Source organism: Bufo gargarizans, chromosome 2 (genome assembly GCF_014858855.1).
Source record: "Bufo gargarizans isolate SCDJY-AF-19 chromosome 2, ASM1485885v1, whole genome shotgun sequence".
NCBI classification, from domain to species: Eukaryota; Metazoa; Chordata; class Amphibia; order Anura; family Bufonidae; genus Bufo; species Bufo gargarizans.
In genome coordinates this window covers 332688596-332708321 of record NC_058081.1, presented here as the reverse complement: position 1 = coordinate 332708321, position 19726 = coordinate 332688596, and the positions used below count along the sequence as shown (strand labels likewise).

Sequence of the window (19726 nt, the reverse complement as noted above, 5' to 3'; positions counted from 1 at the left end):
ATTAATACTCTGCTCACTTTCAGATTGCATTCATACGGCTGCTTTATACCATGCTCATACTCAGAGCTGTGCCTATACCATGTTTTTAGGCACCACTCACATCCAGAGCTGCATTTACCCACTTGTTCTTACATCATGTGTTATACTCGGCTTCCACTTAAAGCTGCGTTTCTTTTCATTGCTACATAATGGTTACTCAGTATTCTTACTAGGGCTATCAGCATACCGCTCTTCCGATAAACAAGCATAGCTGCTTACGGTTCTTTCCCCGGTGGTTTGTTACATTCCTTAGGCCTACTTTTTTCTGTTTACTTGCGGGAAGGAGAGAAAAAAAATATTTAATAATTGGTGGTGTTCTTTAGTCCTGGTTTGCATTCACTCAGACTGGTCTCCTTTACTTCTGGTTCGCATTCACTCAGATTGATCTCTGCCCCAGTTAACCAAATAGCTCCCTAGCGGTCAGTGGGCCAATAGGAGTAAGTTCCTACTATGTTTTCACAGTTGTTCATTCGTTTGTCACGACAAGGGTCTTTTCTTAGTGAACTGCAATGCCTCTGGCTCTTGTTGTTCTCCCATCTGTTTCAATTTCACGGTTCGCGGTTGATTTAATGTTTCATTCATGGAAGTGGTTCAGATCTCTAATGTCTATGCATTTTCCATTAGGTCTGGCTCACGTTTTAATTACTTATCGTCACTGTAAGGTCATCCATGTTAGTGTCTTGGCTTCAGGGGGCCTCATGGCTTCGGGGGCCTGATGACCGTTCTTCATGTTGTTCGTTAGGGGTACAATATGGTTGTAGGTAGGTTAGCATCCTAGATTTATTGTCGGAGAGGGTCATGGTTATGCGAGTCCCCAAGTCATACTGGTGCTGCATAAGTGGTTTAAAAAAAATAAAGAAAAAAATAATAATAATAAAAAATTTTTATATAAATCCGCCATTAGAGTCTCTCACGCATGGCTTCTCCGTTTTAGTTTTACATATGGCTCCGCCATTAGAGTCTCTCACGCAGGGCTCCTCCATTAGAGCCTCTCCCGCATGGCTTCTCCGTTTTAGTTTTACATATGGCTCCGCCATTAGAGTCTCTCACGCAGGGCTCCGCCATTAGAGCCTCTCACGCATGGCTTCTCCGATTTAGTTATACACATATGACTCCGCCATTAGTCTCTCACGCATGGCTTAGCCATTAGAGTCTCTCACGCATGGCTTCTCCCCTTTAGTGTCACATATGACTCCGCCATTAGAGTCTCTCACGCATGGCTTAGCCATTAGAGTCTCTCACGCATGGCTTCTCTCCTTTAGTGTCACATATGACTCCACCATTAGAGTCTCTCACGCATGGCTTAGCCATTAGAGTCTCTCACGTATGGCTTCCCCCTTTTAGTGTTACATATGACTTAGCCATTAGAGTCTCTCACGCATGGCTTAGCCATTAGAGTCTCTCACGCATGGCTTAGCCATTAGAGTCTCTCACGCATGGCTTCTCTGGTTTAGTCTTACACTATGACTCCGCCATTAGTCTCTCACGCATGGCTTCTCTGTTTTAGTCTTATACATATGACTCCGCCATTAGTCTCTCATGCATGGCTTCTCCGTTTCAGTGTTGCACATATGACTCAGCCATTAGTCTCTCATGCATGGCTTCTCCGTTTTAGTGTTGCACATATGACTCCGCCATTAGTCTCTCACGTATGGCTTCTCCGTTTTAGTGTTGCACATATGACTCCGCCATTAGTCTCTCACGCACGGCTTCTCCCCTGTTAGTGTTACACACATGAATCCGCCATTATTCTCTCACGCATGGCTTCTCCCTTTTAGTGTTACACATGGCTCCGCCATTAGTCTTTCACGTATGGCTCCGCCATTAGTCTCTCACGCATGGCTTCCCCATTTAAATTTTACACACATAACTCCGCCATTCGAGGCCGGCTGCCTGGTCCCACAACAAGTAAGTTCCATGTCTTGTTCTGCCTTCGGACCCGCTCGCATGGCTCGGTCATCTGTGGCTCACAATACAATACTTGTGGTGGCTCGCACGCGTGGCTTGTGCCATTAGAGTCTCACTCACGTTATTGTTTTCCCTGACTTTTATTTTCTAGGTTGTTGGGTTTTCATTGTTTTCTTTATAAGCAGTCATCCCAAGCCTTCCTTTGCGGACATCATCTTCTCCCAGGCATGCTTACTTCATCTACAAACTTGGGCCGAGGGTGTTGGCATCCGGCCCAAGTCCTGGGTATCGGCCGTCTTCCAGTAGGAGGTACAGTAATAAGGCGCAGTTTACGAAGTCTGTCATGTCTTCAGACACAACAAGTCCTATCACGACTACAGGCGCAGCATACATAGTTTGTCACGACCTTAAGCTTATTTTCTGTCACAACTGCAGGTATTATGTCTACGTTCTGTTCTTATTACAGGCAACATTAGCTCGTTAATTGAATTAGCCATGTATTCCTGTGTATGGTTCCCCAGGCCTGGTGAGTTTACACATTTCACTTAATTTACTACTACAGTAAGACGGAAGATGCCATGTTCTAACTTTTGGGCCCTTAATAGAAAAGTGTGGCCTGGGGAATAAGTAGAGGTAAGTATGTTGCCACCAGGAACAGTTGGTGCCCGATCAGGGCCCTTGGCAGATGGTTGGAGTTCATCTAGGCCTTCTAACAGATTCACCATTGTTTGTTTCAGTCTGCAGCTCTCATGATTCAGACCTACTCGTTATAGGGTCATATGTTAGTCAACATAGGAGCAAATCGGGAGGGGAGGCTGATTACAAGGCTAATTATACGCACCTGTGGGCCAGGCTGGCTGATTACTAGGCTTTTTACAGGCACTTGTGGGCCCAGGCTGACGCTGATTCAGCTGATTTCACCCACCCACCCACACCTTCTTACAGTCACTTCTCATTAGGGTGGCCCCCTTTTGGCTGCCCTACCACAGCAGTTATGGCATAACTCTACTGCTTGTTGTAGATGGCCCATCCGGCCACAAATATAAGCTAAATAACTATCTATCTAATGTAATGAGTGGAAAGCACAGAGCACAGCAATGACACTGCTGTCTCTCTCAGAACTTTAAAAAACTGCAGAAAATGGCTGCTGGGGAGTTTCCTATATAGTAAGAGGAAGGCAACCTTCCTATTGGATGCTAGGGATGTTGCTAAGCTCAGACAAAGACATTGCAGCCTTCTCATTGGCCCACAAGCAAGAAGCAGGGAGGGATCATGGGTTCAGATGAAAGAAAATCTAGAATATTCGAAAATACGAATTTGCTGTATATCACTATATTCAAAATATTCGCAAATTCTCGAAGTGCTGATATTTGCTATTAATATTTGCTATTCGAATATTCGCGCTCAACACTATTGCTGTATACATAACTGTGTAGTGCACCAAAGGTCATAGCTAATCCATTCTGTTAGCTGTAGCGTTACTGTGCCGTCAATATTACAAGTCATTACCGTGTACGTACAGTAAGTGTGCAGTGCACCAATATTCATAGCTAATCCATTCTGTTAGCTGTAGTATGCATCAGTATTACAGGCCACTGTTACTTATAGGCAAATTGGCCTGGGTATACCTGATTTATAGCCATTTGTGACAAATGAATTCATAAAAAATGAAATTTTTTGTCAAACTTTGGCAAAGCTGACAAATCAATTTTTTTTAAATTACGCTCATCTCTAGTTTCACGCAACGTTGGCCCTATAGATTTTTCATGGATGGTAGCTAAGAGATGTTGTTTGTTTACCTTCAGTTTTTTTATCACGCGAGTGCAAAACTGAACAACTGAACGCGATCGCAGACAAAACTGAATTACTTTGTTTGTGAAATTGCACATTTTTCACTTAATGCATTCGAAACGCATCCGGACATAATCCACACATGCTCGTCTGCAAGGGGCCTTACTGTGCATAGGGGAAAAGCTGTTAATTCATGCTATTAAAAAATAGTTACAGAAGGTTTCATTTGCGATAAAAGTAAAAAAAAATGCTAACTTTTAAATGGGACCTTATCTGAGAATATTATGTGCTAAAATGCACACCGATGTGTGTATGAGCCCTAAGTCTGTAAAATTATTGTTAAAACATAGCATAACTATTGGAAATGTGATACAAAAGTAACCATTACTCATCTGTTAAATCCCCTGCCGACACTATTACAACACTTACCGTCTATTTTCATGAGAAATAAATAATATAAATAAATAAGAAGACAGCTAAGAACCAGCCGCATGTATCAGGTATAATAGGAGACATAGCACAGACAAGACAATGCAGACAGCTTCTGGGTCCTGACTTGCTCTTTCAGTTGTGCAGAGTGCAGTGCTGTGAGTCCTCCCCTTCCTCTCTGACCCGGCACTTCCAGGCAGCTTAGGAAACAGAGAAGTGAGGAGGGTGCATTGTACAGTATACAGTGTAAGTAATGTTGTGTATCCTCCACTCTTTTGACTGATTGTATGCCAGGCCTGCGACACCCCCCCCCCCCCTCCTCCCCCCAACATTGTGGCATTGTGAGTCCCATAGCAGCTGCTATGGCTTCTACAGTGGTAGTTACACCCCTGTAGCAACGAGTTAGGAAATTAATGTATAATGAGGCACAAGATAAATATTTAGGAACAGTAAACTCAAATGAGTTGTATTTAGTCATGCTACAAAGAAGACAATGTACAATTTAAAGGTCATTCTAACTTTCATAATATACAGACAAAACCTGAAAAAAGAACAAAGCAGCAAAGTCTGAAGTATGACTTTTAGTGTGAGCGAATTGAAGTTCACAAAGTGGACTTCAATCCAAATTTCAGGGAACATTCGATTCGCCCCGAAGTCAAATTTCCTTGTGCTTCACGGTAACGATTACATTTTTTCTAAAAATGATGGTAAAAAAAATAAAAAATTCAGAGTCGGCCGCAGCCATCTTGATTGAAGATCCCGCGTGAAATCTCATGCATGGGGATGTATGATGTTACCACACACTGCGCATCCATTTTGCAATGGATCTTCAATCAAGGTGGCTGCAGTGGACTATTCACCATCAAATGCATTTGATTAATATTTAAAAAAATACATATTTAACAGATTAACCTTTGAGAGCCCTCAATGGTCAGCTCAGATGTCACAATTAGCAAAGAAAGCTACATCTGAGGGGTTCAATGATGGGGAGAGGCACAGTTGCTGTTCCCTGTCATTGCGTACGCTGCTCGCAAAGAAATGCGCTTCGTCACAAAGCGAATTTCTTTGTGAAATTGGGCGAAGCAGCCGAATCTTATTTTTGAGAACTTCACTCTAATGACTTTTTGCTACTAAAACACAATTACAAAATGTCACATGTTTCTGCCACCGCAACTGTACAGAAATAGGACAATATATCTCTAAGTGAACAATGTGACTTTTGATTTTCTAGTATGTGGCCATTTTGAGTGAGTATGTTCTTTGATGTATTAGTTTTCGACAGTTACATTTTTGTGTGGTTGGTCTTCTGTGGGTTCCCTGTGTCCATTGCTTTATTGTCTCCGATATCTTATGACATTCAGGGATTTATTGTCCTACATGGTTTTTTGCATACAGTAGTTTAGTTTCAGAAAGTCGTTAAGCCAGTGGTTTTTGGTTAGTACTTGGTATTCAATAATTCAATACCTCTGATGGTGCTTAGCATCCTGTGGTTTGATGTCCCTGGCAATCTTTTGCTGAACATATAAATATGGAATATTGTTGTACCTCCACCTGGAGATTGTAGGCACTGTAGTTTCACCCTGCAACTGTATTGTGCAATATAAATTACAAGGAAAACTTTCCTTTTTCTAAGATTTGCTGAATGACCTTTACAGTTCTGTCAGATGCTCCTTAGCAACAGACTACAAAATTTTGTGCTATTAGTAACAGCTCACTGACAATGTTAAGAGTTTTCAGTCCGTTACCAAGATGAATCTGACAGAATTGTAAAGCAAATTTCAAGTCATAAAGCAAATTTCAGGAAAGGGAAATGTTCTTCAATATGCTGAATGTGCTGGTGTTATTCTATGATTATATGCCTTACATTTGTTGAAATGTACTAAACTACAGAGCACACTGACTGATTATGTTTTAGATTAAATTAATATTGGGTAGATCTTCATCAAATGTGTTACTTTAAATAACTATTATCTTAATTCACTTTCATTTATACTGTAGGTGACAATGATCAATTTCATGATTACTCCAGTGGGTCTAGAGGATCAGCGTTTAACCATACTTGCTGCAGAAGAAAAAACAGACTTAGAAGAAAGGAAGAATCTTCTGTATCTTGCAGGAGCAAGAACCAGGTATTTTCTCCAATGAATACTGAGAAGATTGTGGTAGATGTAACATAGATACAGCCCTTGCAGCTGCTATTATGGTCTTGGAGATAGACAGCCTAGTCCAAGTTGGTCCTCATTGCTATTTGGTGGTATGAACCTCCGCAGGACCATCTCACCAGAGGAACTGCTTGTTTAAAAATGAAGTAGTTGGGGCTTGGCTAAAGGGTCATGGAAAGGGCTTAAATGGGTATTTGGGAAGTTTCCAGTTATTCCTTATCAATAGGAAAGGGTAATACTAATTGAAAAGTGAGGCTCCTACTCCTGGGATCCCCACCGATCACAAAAACAGTGGACAGGTGATAACTTAAATTACCGAAATGCTCTGTTATAGAAGAAACAACCACCAGATTCTTCCATCCTCTGTGGCAAAAGCCAGTGTGTTTGGTATTTCATAGATCATATGTGACAAAATTGTATGGTTCTTGCAATGTCTCTCAAAATCTTCTAAAAACATTTACTCCTTTCATTTAACACTTGCTTAAGGTACACTTTTATAGAACAGTACATTTAAATTGGACATTAACCATTGCGGTTCAGACACTGATGTACTATACAAAACTGCACAAGAGTTGTCCTGCATTGAAAAGCAGAAGAGTTATTTAGCATTTTTTAGCATCTGGAGACAGGGGTTGATGGGTTCCATAATCCCCTGGGCAGCACCTTTCTATACCTCCCTTACCACTTTGTGTTGTTTGAGGCTGTCACCATCTGGAGCCAATGATACTCCAAACTGCAACATCAGCATGTAAAAAAGGTGGATCGGCTTTTACAACGCTTTGAAAAATGGGTTGGATTCTTGAGCAATTTCCCTCATGTGCAGCATGTGAAATAAAAACATAACTGATGCAGCACTTTCACCAAACATAGCATAACAAGATTTGCTTATATACTCTGTGGTAGATATTGTCCCTGCACTAGAAACTCAATTCTGCATGCAGTGCTATTCCTGCCTTCAAAATGGTGGAGAGAACCATGGCATCCGATTGCAAGTCGTTGGAGTTCAACAAATACCATTTGCATCTGTACAACAGATCTGTCATGGTATTTGTTATAAAGAATATCCATAATGCACACAAAAACACAGCCTAAGGCCTCATGCACACAACTGTGTTTTTGGTCTGCATATGATCCGCATTTTTTAGAGATTGGATGTGGATCAATTCACTTCAATGGGCCGCATAAAATGTGAACAGCACACCTTCTGCTGTCCGCATCTGTAGACTTTTCCACTGACCTGCAAACAAGATACAGTACAACATGGCCTATTCTTGTCTTTTTTGCAGAAGAGAACAAGCATTTTTAACATAGGGTGGGGCATGTGGAATGAACGCGGCTGATATCTGTGTTTTGCAGATTCGATAACACATTTTTTTCAATGCTAAATTTTTCCTTTTTATTTATTTTTATACATATGCATATATTGCTAAGGCTACTTTCACATCTTCCTTCTTCTTTACGGTTTTGAGATCCGTCAGAGGATCTCAAAACCCGGGGAAAACACTTCAAATTTAATGGGGACAAAACTGAACAAACCAGAACACAGTGCGCCAGAATGCATTCTGTTTTGTTGTGTTCTGATGCCAAACACAAGAACGCTGCAAGCATTGTTTTTGTGTTTCATGATAAACTGAACATGCTGTATCCGGCATCAAAAAACATTTAAGTCAATGGTGCTGGATCAGTTTTTTTTTGGACATGAAAAAAACTGATCTGGCGCCATTAACTGAAAATGGTATTTGATGCTGGAACTGGGATGTTAATTTTTGATATAATACAACCGGATCCATTCTGAACGGATGCAGACGGTTGTATTATTCAAATGGATGCATTTTTGTGTGGTTTTGAGATCCTCTGACAGATCTCAAAAGTAAAATGTAGATGTGAAAGTAGCCTAAGATAGCTTAGTGGCTGAGATTTACCAATCCTGAAGATGGCATCAGATTTATCACAGTGGCTCAGGCTGGATAATAAATCTGATGCAGGACTAGAGACTTTTTTTGTGAATCTATATGAAATATTGGTTGGTTTAGTTTGAGACAGATTCTTGAACCAGAATTTTGATGCAATTTTGGCACAAAATGGCACGTCTTGGTCTCACTTCCTCTCCAGTGAAACCCTCCATCCTAGTCGACCATGTCAGAAAAAAGTGTAAAAACCCTTGTTGTGCCACTTTAAACCAAATGACATTGTGTAGTTACCTCCATAGAACATATTTATGCCCCATGACAAAGAAAAAAAATTACTTATACGCATTGATATTCATGAGAGACTTTGCAAAAAAAGTCAAATGCAGTAAATAATGTGCAAGAATACACAAAGCAAACTTGAAATCCATTTTAATTGCTTCAAAACATAATATTATTAGTGGTACAGTACAATCTGAAACTAGGGGAAAAAAAATGCAAGAAATGAAACATTGCTGACATATGGCAAACAGCATATGTTATAGCTCTAAAGTTATGTAAAAATATTTCCACGTTTAACAGAATTTTCATAAATTCTATGTGGAGAGCCATGCAGAAGAAGAGGTCTGGAAACAGTTAGATGGCTCACATAAATTACATTTTGATGAAAACCGTTAAGTGTAAATCAAGTTCCATATGACTATCTTTTTATTTTATAGTATTTGAGAAAAAGAGGAAAATCAATTAAAGTGAAATCCTTATATACTTTTAATTTTAATAAATGCGTAATAGTAAGAGACAGAATAAAGTTGTTGGACAAGTGCTTCAAATACAGTTGCCCTCATGCTGGACAATACCAGAATTACAATAATCCCAATTTTAAATCTAATATTTGCTTTAAATTATCCATTTGCCAACACAGGAAGGAAGCACCATCCAGCTTTATGTACGTTTCAGGGCCTCCATCAGCTGTTTGAAATGTGGTCTACATATAAACAATGCTAACAAATTTAGGTTCTCAAAATCACAACCCTTATAGCATAAAGACAAATATTATTGTCATGGCTCTCCTGAACTGAGCCATATAAGCTGATGATCAGGACGAGTTATCTAGAACAGCTCCATGGACTGTGTCTGGTTTATCAATAGGCTGTGTCTGGTTTGGCAGCTCATCCCATTGAAGTTAATAGTTTTGAACTTCAAACACAACTCACACAAGCACAAGAAGATCATGCAAACTCCAGATATTGTCCCTGGTTGGATTTAAACCTCAGTTCCCAAGGCACAGTACTGCAGAACTACTATCTGCTGTTACAACCTTTCCTAGACCTCCATAACAATGTTCAAAGATGAATTTTATGTACTGTTAAATCTAAGGGGTTATCTGAGTTACAGTATTTCAAAATCTGACCCATGCCAATAAACATAATAGAGTAAAAAATAATACTATGCTCAATTTCCCCCCCCCCCCCCCGTTGCACAGCTCCAGTCCTCCTCCTGGCATTTATATACAAGGCTGCAGTAGTGGCATGGAAGTACCATTACTGGCCTCACCATTATTGTACTATATACTAGTGATGAGCGGCAGGGGCAATATTCGAATTCGCGATATTTCACGAATATTTGGGCGAATATTCGCCATATATTCGAGAATTCGCGAATTCATGATCTCCAGGCATTATTTTCTTGATTGCGAAAATTCGCATAAAATTCGCATAAACTGGTAATTTCACAAAAATCGAATATTTGCAATTACGAATATATTTTGCGATATTTGAAATATTCGCAAATTCTCGAAGTGCCGATATTCGCGATTAAAATTCGCAATTCGAATATTCGTGATCAACACTACTATATACCAGTGAGGCTGTACATTGGCTGCAGTGGTTACGTGACATATATCTTTACTTCACCACTGCAGACTTGTATCCAAACACTGGGAGCAGGACCAAAGCTCAGAAGAATGGTGGAGAAACAGGTTCATATAGGATTATTTTTTATTTTGAAGCATTTACTGGCATGGGGCAAACGTTGAAACTTGGACATCCCTTTCAATTACATTTCCATCACTCAGGGGCTCCGTAGGACAAAAGCCGCATCTTTCTAAGCACCCTAACTGTCCATAGTTTATAGCAGCACTTTCCAACTGATGACTTGGGAGCCACATGAGGCTTTTATTCCTCTTCCATGTGGATTCTCAGCTATGGTAGCTTTATTTACAGTACTATTGTACACTAGTAGCAGCAAGGATATCAAAGCTTTACTAGAATTTGGTACTAGGATCAACATTATATCATTCTAATCTGGACAGGAGAAAGAGTTGGAACTAAATGTAGGTGACAAATTGGACCTTGCCCACCTTATAGTGTTGTACAAATGCCAGGGCCAGTCCTATGAAAATAATAAAAAAAATATATATATAAAGGAACAGCTGCTGCATATCCTTGCACAAACTATCATAGGAAAGGAGAAAAGCAAAAATAACAGGGTATTGCCAGCGGTGCCACTGGTAGCGGTAGGTATAGTAGAAGACTTAAGTGTATTGTTAGACAACCCAACCGTCCAAAAGTCTTATGTGTGGGGAGCTCCCAATTGTCCCCCAAAGATAATATTGGAGAAGAGAAAGATCAGCAAAATGAACTGTCTTGCAGTGGCTTTCTCCTCTTTCCCCATTCGATACAGACATTCGTTTGGCTGACAGCCATTCAATGTATTTTGCTGCCTTTAGGCAGCTTTCACACAGTCAGTGTTTGGTCACTGATTTTCATCAGTGATTGTGAGGCAAAATCATGAGTGAAGGCTCTGCAAAGATAAGGTATAATGGAAAAATTTGCATTTGTTCTGTGGTTTTGAATGACGTCTGGTTTTGGCTCAGAATCACTGATGGAATTCACTGATCAAATATTGACTGTGGGAAAGCAGCCTTAGGTATTCTTAATTAATTTATGTGCAGCTATGTATATATTTTGGAGCAGTACTAGCCAGATGGGGACACTAGTCCAGTACTGAAATATATAGCTTTGTATAAAAATTATGTGATCTTATACTTATTTCTATTCCTAATCCTAATCAAACTACAGTGGAAATGTTGGCTGTACCTATTCCATCTTGCTTTTCTTAAAATGAAATCTCTATCACTGGGTCACACTATCTGCCCAGAAACTTTAGCATTTTGCTGAGATTTAGCTGTAAACACAACAAAAAAAAACTGTATTCACATCAAGCAGTCAAAATGCATTTTTTACTATGATTTTGTGAAAATCAAGGCAAAAGACTTGACTTCATGGCACTGTGTGAATAAACAATTTAAAATATATATGAATGGGGTTTTGAAAACCAAATTCGCTTGCAGGAAAAAAAAAAATCTGCTAGGAAAACAGGTAATGCTGCTGAATGTAATAACAAATAATGTCAGTTTGACATTAAAATATATAGCTATGGGTATAGGCATGTTTTACAGTATAAAAAAATAGCATGTTTAAAACTACACTGCTAAAAAGTGTCCCTTATTGAGAGGAATGTTTTTTAAACACACTGGTTGCTACAGGGGGAAAAAACTAAGGAAAAAAAGTGTCCCAAAATGTCCATGTTTATAGTTACACACATGTTAATAAAAAAAAAAAACTTATTGTCCAGAGCCCACTTTTTTTCTGATGCTGCAGGATCTATAGAAGTAGGCCACCTTCACCACAAACAAGTTCAGATATTTAGATCCGCACTGCAGATATCCCAAACCAGAAATCCAAAGCAGCTGGAAAGACCAAGTTCCTCCTCTCCATACGAGCATATAGACCAGGGATCAGCAACCTTCGGCACTCCAGCTGTTGTGAAACTACAACTCCCAGCATGCTCTTTTCACTTGTGTGGGAGTTTAGAGAAAAGACAAGCAAGTGTGCACAATGGGAGATGTAGTTTCCTAACATCTGGAGTGCCGGAGGTTGCTCACCCCTGATATAGACAATCATTGCAAGCTGGCGGAGTTGTCTCTCTTTCTCCTGGTTTCCTCCTCCTGTAATCCCTCTCAGAGACAAACCACAGAAGATCCAAGATAGTCAAATACTACAACACTAGAGTCGGACTTGCTAGGACATCTGGTTTTATCACATGTGTGTTTTATATAATATCCTGTAAGTATAATAAATATCCTTGGCTGAACCTAGTATTGCAGACGCAGTACTTCACTATCTTGGATCTTGTCTGGTTTGTCTCTGAGAGGGATTACAGGAGGAGGAAACCAGGAGAGAGAGAGGCAACGTGGCCAGCTTGCATTGATTGTCTGTTTGCTCGTGTGGAGAGGATGAACTTGGTCTTCCCAGCTGCTTTGGATTTCTGGTTCAGGATATTGGCAGCGCTGATCTAAAAATCTGAACACACATGTTAATGTCCGAAGAAAAAGTAGCTTGTTCTGCACCAGCGTCCAAAAAGTATGTGGTAACAGGGACAGAATGCCCATATTCATATACAAACAAATGTTATTTATTAGATGAAACAGTGGCTTTTTCTGAAGTTGAACAAGCCTGGAAAGATTCTCCCCTTTTTTTGAGCAGTAGGGGTAATAGCAGCAGCAATAATAGCCCTAGCAATAGCAGCACAGCATGGAACATACATGGCAACAAGTACATGTGTATGTAGCTCTGCTGCGTTAGTAGTATTAGTAGTGACAACTGTGTAGCAGTAAGGGCCCTTGCACACAACCGTATGCCCTCCAAGACATACGGTCCATGAGCGGGCCATATGTCCCGGAGCGGCATTAATTGTGCACACAGGAGCACAGAGCATCAAAGATTACAATGATGCTGTGGACTTCGGGACGCCTGCGGAACTACTGCACTCAAAACATCATAAATATCATATGGTGGTTATAAATAAATATATATATACAGTGCTGCCCATAATTATTCATACCCCTGGCAAATTTTGACTTAAAGTTACTTTTATTCAACCAGCAAGTAATTTTTTGACGGGAAATGACTTAGGTGTCTCCCAAAAGATAATAAGACGATGAGAGGCATTATTGTGGGGAAAAAAATTCTCAGCTTTTATTTACATTTGAGCAAAAAGTGTCTAGTCCAAAATTATTCATACCCTTCTAAATAATCAATACAAAATCCTTTATTGGCTATTACAGCAATCAAACGCTTCCTGCTTTTGCCCATTCAGGTATTTTTGCCCATTCATCTTTAGCAATGAGCTCCAAATCTTTCAGGTTGGATGGTCTTCTTGCCATCACCCTGATTTTTAGCTCCCTCCACAGATTCTTAATTGGATTCAAGTCTGGACTCTGGCTGGGCCACTCTAAAACATTAATGTTGTTGTCTGCTAACCATTTCTTCACCACTTTTGCTGTGTATCTTGGGTCATTGTCAGGCTGAAATGTCCACTGGTGACCAAGGCCAAGTTTCTCTGCAGACTGCCTGATGTTGTCATTGAGAATCCTCATGTATTGCTCTTTTTTCATGTTGCCATTTACTGTGATTAGGTTCCCTGGTCCATTGGCTGAAAAACACCCCCAAAGCATTAGGTTCCAACCACCATGTTTGACAGTGGGGATAGTGTTCTTTGAGTTGAAGGCTTCTCCTTTTTTACGCCAAATGAAGGAAACATCATTGTGACTATACCACAGAAGACCATAAGTCTTCTTCTTTGTCCAGATGAGCTTTTGTGTGCCTTATCTGGAGAAGTGGAGTCCTCCTTGGTCTGCATTGTGCAGTGTCCGTTGGATTGTCTGCCTTGAGACATTGCCTCCAGCAGAGCCCAGATTCACCAGGATGGCATTGGTGGTGATACTTGGATTCTTTTTCACCTCTCTAACTATCCTCGTGGCCAGCACAGGTGTCACTTTTGGCTTCTGACCATGTCCTCTGAGATTTTCCACTTTGCGGAACATCTTGTATTTTTTTGCTCAAATGTAAATAAAAGCTGAGAAATGTTTTTATTTTCCACAATAATGCCTCTTTTACATCGTCGTATTATCTTTTGGAAGTTACCTATGTCATTTCCCATCAAAAAATTACTTGCTGGTTGAATAAAAGTAACTTTAAGTCAAAATTTGCCAGGGGTATGAATAATTATGGGCAGCACTGTATAAATAGAAGAAAACAAAAAGGCAGTACGTGAAGAACGGATCCCTTTATTTCAACGTTTCAACTGCTCAATGCAGTCTTTATCAAGCAGTGACTGCAAGTGCTTATCACATTTAAAAATAGTGTACACATGTGAAGGAACTGATTACAACTTAATTGATAAAGTAGTGACAAAACAGGATTATAAGTGTAATAAAAAAATAAAAAAATGTATATCTCGGTACATGATTATAATCCAAAATTGAGTATCCAATCATATTTAAATATCAAGTGATTGAGCCAAATACAGAAATATAAGGAAACAATTAATATACATGATTGTGTCAATTATTAAGATGACATGCACCTGTGTGATTCAAATAAAATTACTAATTTGGACATAATATGGATAATCAAACCAGTATTCAGACTCACCATCGACATGTGTTCAGTTGCGTACGGAAGTCAGAAGTTTGCATGCGTCGGCGCTGCATTGTGACAAGCGAAGAAAAGAAAACCAGAATGTGGTTTCAAAATTAGTAACTGCGCATGTGTCAGTGCATAATCCCTACGTCACATGCGCATACGTAATTTGCCCACATATACTAAGGATAAGACCATGCATACAAAACAAAAGTGTTGTAAGATCCTCACCTATCTCGCACTCCGGTGTGACCAAAAAGGTTCCTTGTGGAGCAGCGGGACAGGTTACGTGTGTAACCCGAGTCTCAGTGATGTAAAAGATATATATGCCAAATTTCGAGAAGATTGGATAATATTTAGAGGTTGCACACTTTGATCCGTTTTGTAAAAGCAGGCAAAAAATATGATTTTTCAATGATTAAAATTACTTTTATTGGAAAAGCTAGAAATCACAAACTTAAAATAATATTAAAACTAGATACTAAGATTAATAGGTGGTATGATGGCCAAAACATGTGTTATACACTACCTGTCTAAAAAGTCGCCACCCCCAAAAAAAAAGTCACACACTCTAATATTTTGTTGGACCGCCTTTAGCTTTGAATATGGCACACATTTGCTGTGGCATTGTTTTGATAAGCTTCTGCAATATCACAAGATTTATTTCCATCCAGTGTTGCATTAATTTTTAACTAAGATCTTGCATTGATGATGGTAGAGTCTGACTCTTGTGCAAAGCCTTCTCCAACACATCCCAAAGATTCTCAATGGGGTTAAGGTCTGGACTCTGTGGTGGCCAATCCATGTGTGAAAATGATGTCTTATGCTCCCTGAACCAGTCTTTCACAATTTGAGCCCGATGAATCCTGGCATCTTGGAATACAGTCCCTGACAAAAGTCTTGTCGCTTCTCTATTTTGTAGAAACACCTGCTATTAACCTGACTTTTAATTAATCAATTGGTGTTAGAAATAGCTCATATGAAACGCTAAAGCCCTCCCAAATGATGTTTAATGCACTGAAATAAATTAGTTTCACTGAAAAAAGAGAAGGGTCAAATCTATCATTTATCATTTAATCAAGACAGAAAGGTCAAATTTTGGCAAGACAAAAGTTTTGTCACCTATACAGAAATTGAACAACTTTACTGCAAATCCAAAAATATGTCAGCAAATTAAGTAGTGGTGCTGTGAGATCCAAATTTAATATCTTGTATGACTTCCATGAGCTTGAAGGACAGCATCCATGCGGTTTGGCAAGGATTCATACAATTTATTGATGAAGTCATCAGGAATAGCAAAGAAAACAGTCTTGCATGCCTCCCAGAGTTCATCAATATTCTTTGGTTTCGTCTTCGATGCTTCCTCTTTCATCCTACACCACATATGCTCAATGATGTTCATGTCTGGTGACTGGGCTGGCCAATCCTGGAGCATCTTGATCTTCTTCGCCTTAAGGAACTTTGATGTGGAGATGGCAGTATGCGATGGAGCACCATCCTGCTGCAGAATTTGGCCTTTTTCATGTTTGGGAATATAAGAGGTAGCTAAAATTTCTTGGTATTTTAGACTATTTATGTTGCCTTCCACCCTGCAGATCCCTCGCACACCCCCATACTGGATGTAACCCCAGACCATGATTTTGCCTCCACCAAACTTCACTGTTTTCTGGGTAAATCTTGGCTCCATGAGGGTTCCAGTAGGTCTCCTGCAATATTTGCGGCAACGTTGGTGCAATTCAACAGAAGATTCATCTGAAAAATCCACCTTCTGACCCTTTTCCAGCGTCCATCCTTTTAGCAGGCTGTGGCCCTTGGCAAATGCCATACGGTGTTTCAATTGTCTTTTGTTTAGTGCTGGCTTATGGGCATTGATTCGACCATGGAGGCCATTTCGAGACAGAATCCGACAAACTGTTCTGGTTGACACAGGGACCTCAGGTGACCAGGTCTCGTGGAGCTCTGCTGCAGTGGAAAATGGGCTGGCCTTGGATTTTCGAGCCAAAAAACGGTCCTCTCGAGCAGTTGTCTTGCGGGGTCGGCCTGACCTGGCCTTGTACAAAATGTCTCCAGTCTCTTCAAATCTTTTTTTTATCCTCTGAACTTGACGATGAGACACATTGAAGGTGTCTGCCACATCAGCAGTGGATCTGGTCTTCAGCCTCTTGATAATCAACACTTTAGTCTCCGGGTGAATCTTAGGCATGTTTGCAAAGGTCTAGTGTACTGGGGTTCTTTTTATACACACCTGAGACCTAATTGATCCATTATTAGTCACAGGTGAAGCTCATATGACAAGGCAACAACACTTTTGTCTTGGCAAAAATTTACTTTGGCTTTACCAAGCTGTGAATATTAGAATACTTTTTGTCAGTTTTGTTTTGCACTGAAACATTATTACAAAAGCTGTTGGGATTAAAATGACCCATTCCTTGTAACAAAATCTTGATTAGAAATATATTTTAGTGGCACTTCAGGTCAATTTGTACACAGGCGACAAGACTTTTGTCAGGGACTGTATGCCCATGCCATCAGGGAAAATAAATCCATTGATGGAATAACCTGGTCATTCAGTATGTTTAGTAGTTGTTTTAGTAGTTTCTGAAATCTCCTTAGATGTTTTATCTGCTTGATGCATGCCATAGATTTGACCCTTCTCCAACAGACTAACATCTTTTCCATGACCACGAGATGTGTCTTATGACATGGTTGTTTATGACAGTTGGGGTTAACAAACTTGTTGCCAGCTGAAAGATAATTGCCCATGCAGTAATTATCCAATAAGAGGCTCATAACTATTTGCTTAGTTAAATCCAGGTGGCTTTTTTTTTTGGACAGGCAGTGTATTAATCAACTTTGAATTATGCAATGCCTTCATTTGTGAGCTTGGTGACGACTTTTCTGTGATGCTCAGCTACCCTCAACAAGAAATGTGTTTGTTGTTCCTCCCTGGCCGATTTGTTAAACTTTTTTATCAGAGCAATTCCTCTTTCTGCGGTATCATTGACCACCTTAAGAGCATTCACATGGCTTCTTTGAAAATCACTGCAGTATTCTGTCATGTCGTGGATCCCAAACAATTCAAAGAACGTCTTTTTTTTATTAGTAACGAAATGGCTCAGGTCTTTTCCTTCAAAAACTAGGTTTTTACCCTCTAATAATTTCATTTCCTTTTTCTTTTCAGGTTTGGTTTCAAAATTTTTAGTCATATTATCCTTAATAGCCTGAGTAATACGTTCGTCTAAAAAATCGTTTGTTTCTGACAAATACCAAAGGTGAGCAGATTAGCAACTGTGAGAGCACTTTTTTTTACGTCTGCATCTGGGTAAGTGCTCATAAGCTGTAGCACATCCAAATCATTCTTTGGACCTCATCGACGTACAATTGCCTCGTGCAAAAAGCGAACATATATGAGGCTGACAAAATGTGCAACCCGTTTCATTCCTTTCAAATCTCGTTGAGGAATATTCAACTGTTTAGTGAAGAGGCCAATTTTAAGTGCATATATTGACCTTGCTTGATGCAGAGCTCCTGGGATTCTGAAACTGAAGTAGTTTTTAGACCAACCTCCTAGGTACAGGAATGAGAGTAGTAATAAAAATAATCAATGTGTGCAAATCTAAATGTTATCCAATCGTCTTGAAATTTCGCATATATATCTTTTACATCACTGAGACTCGGGGCATAAGCAAAGTCATATGAAAATCACATCTTTGGAAAAATGAAACACCCTAGTGCGCATGCTCAAAGGCTAGAGTAACTGAGCAACCATGAGTACACGGAAGTAAAACAATACTCTTTGTACCAAGCGGAAGTCAATATAGTGATCAAAGAACAACTAAATATAGATATAGTATTATAGTATTAAGACATTCAAGCCAAGCAGGACTTTACGTTATAAATTTATTTACTAATATCTGATACACTATAATGGTCATCCCAGCTTAGGTGGAAATATAAAACTATAAAATAATATAGGTCAATAATTATGGATGCATGGAATTGTCCCAAAGTCAATACATTCTTAAAGAAACAAGCAACCAATGTCAAACATGGTGGTCTGAAGTCAGGCTTGAATCATACTGAAATAAAAGCAGAAACAAAGAAGAATATATGTTAATATTAAAATTTGATTTGCCGGTTCGACAAATTTTTTCAGCTATTTTTTTCTGGCTGCAGAGAGCCTTTATAGTGGTATAGAACACTGTGCAGTAACATGCATAGGGAGTCTGCTGTGGTATTGAAATAATATTGTGAGTCAGTATGACACGCAGATGACAGACGTCGTTCTTAGAATCACTGCACACTTCACTTAATTTGACAGTCACGGGGCCAAAACTGACCAAATAATTCAAGTATTAGCACCCTGGCCACGCTTCAACTTCTGCCCACAGATTCTACATATGGCCATGTTCACCTCCTATGGCGGCTTAACAAAAAACTGCCACACTGCCGAGTAGGTGATTTTACCCCCAACACTAAGCACTGACTGACTGCTACCTCTGTGAACCCATGCTCCACTACTTCCCGTGCAGGTAGGCTCCTGCGGAGCAGGTGGTATACCCCGAGCATATTTGGCTACCGACCCCCCACTGCTGCCACCCTGCAGACTCCTGGCCACGCTAGCGTCTGATAAGGGACATGTGACTGTGTGTATTTCAGTTGGGATATGAAGAGAAAGACTTGCAGGCTTCTATTGGCTAATGCAGGTAATTTTGGGGAATATTTCAGGAACGATATGTACTAGAGAGCCTAGACTGATTTAAAACCTTCCCAGACACCTGGTGTACCTGTGTGCCAAAGGTGAAGATCGGTCCAGTTGTTTGGTCGCTCATAAAGAAAAGACAGACAGACAGAAACAAATTTTTATATACACTCACCTAAAGAATTATTAGGAACACCTGTTCTATTTCTCATTAATGCGATTATCTAGTCAACCAATCACATGGCAGTTGCTTCAATGCATGTAGGGTTGTGGTCCTGGTCAAGACAATCTCCTGAACTCCAA

The 19726-nt window shown here is 39.9% G+C and overlaps 1 pseudogene; it reads left to right on the top strand.

Annotated features, from left to right (window-relative positions):
- The window catches only part of LOC122925882, a 2558103-nt pseudogene that overhangs the window by 2290095 nt on the left and 248282 nt on the right, over window positions 1–19726 (top strand).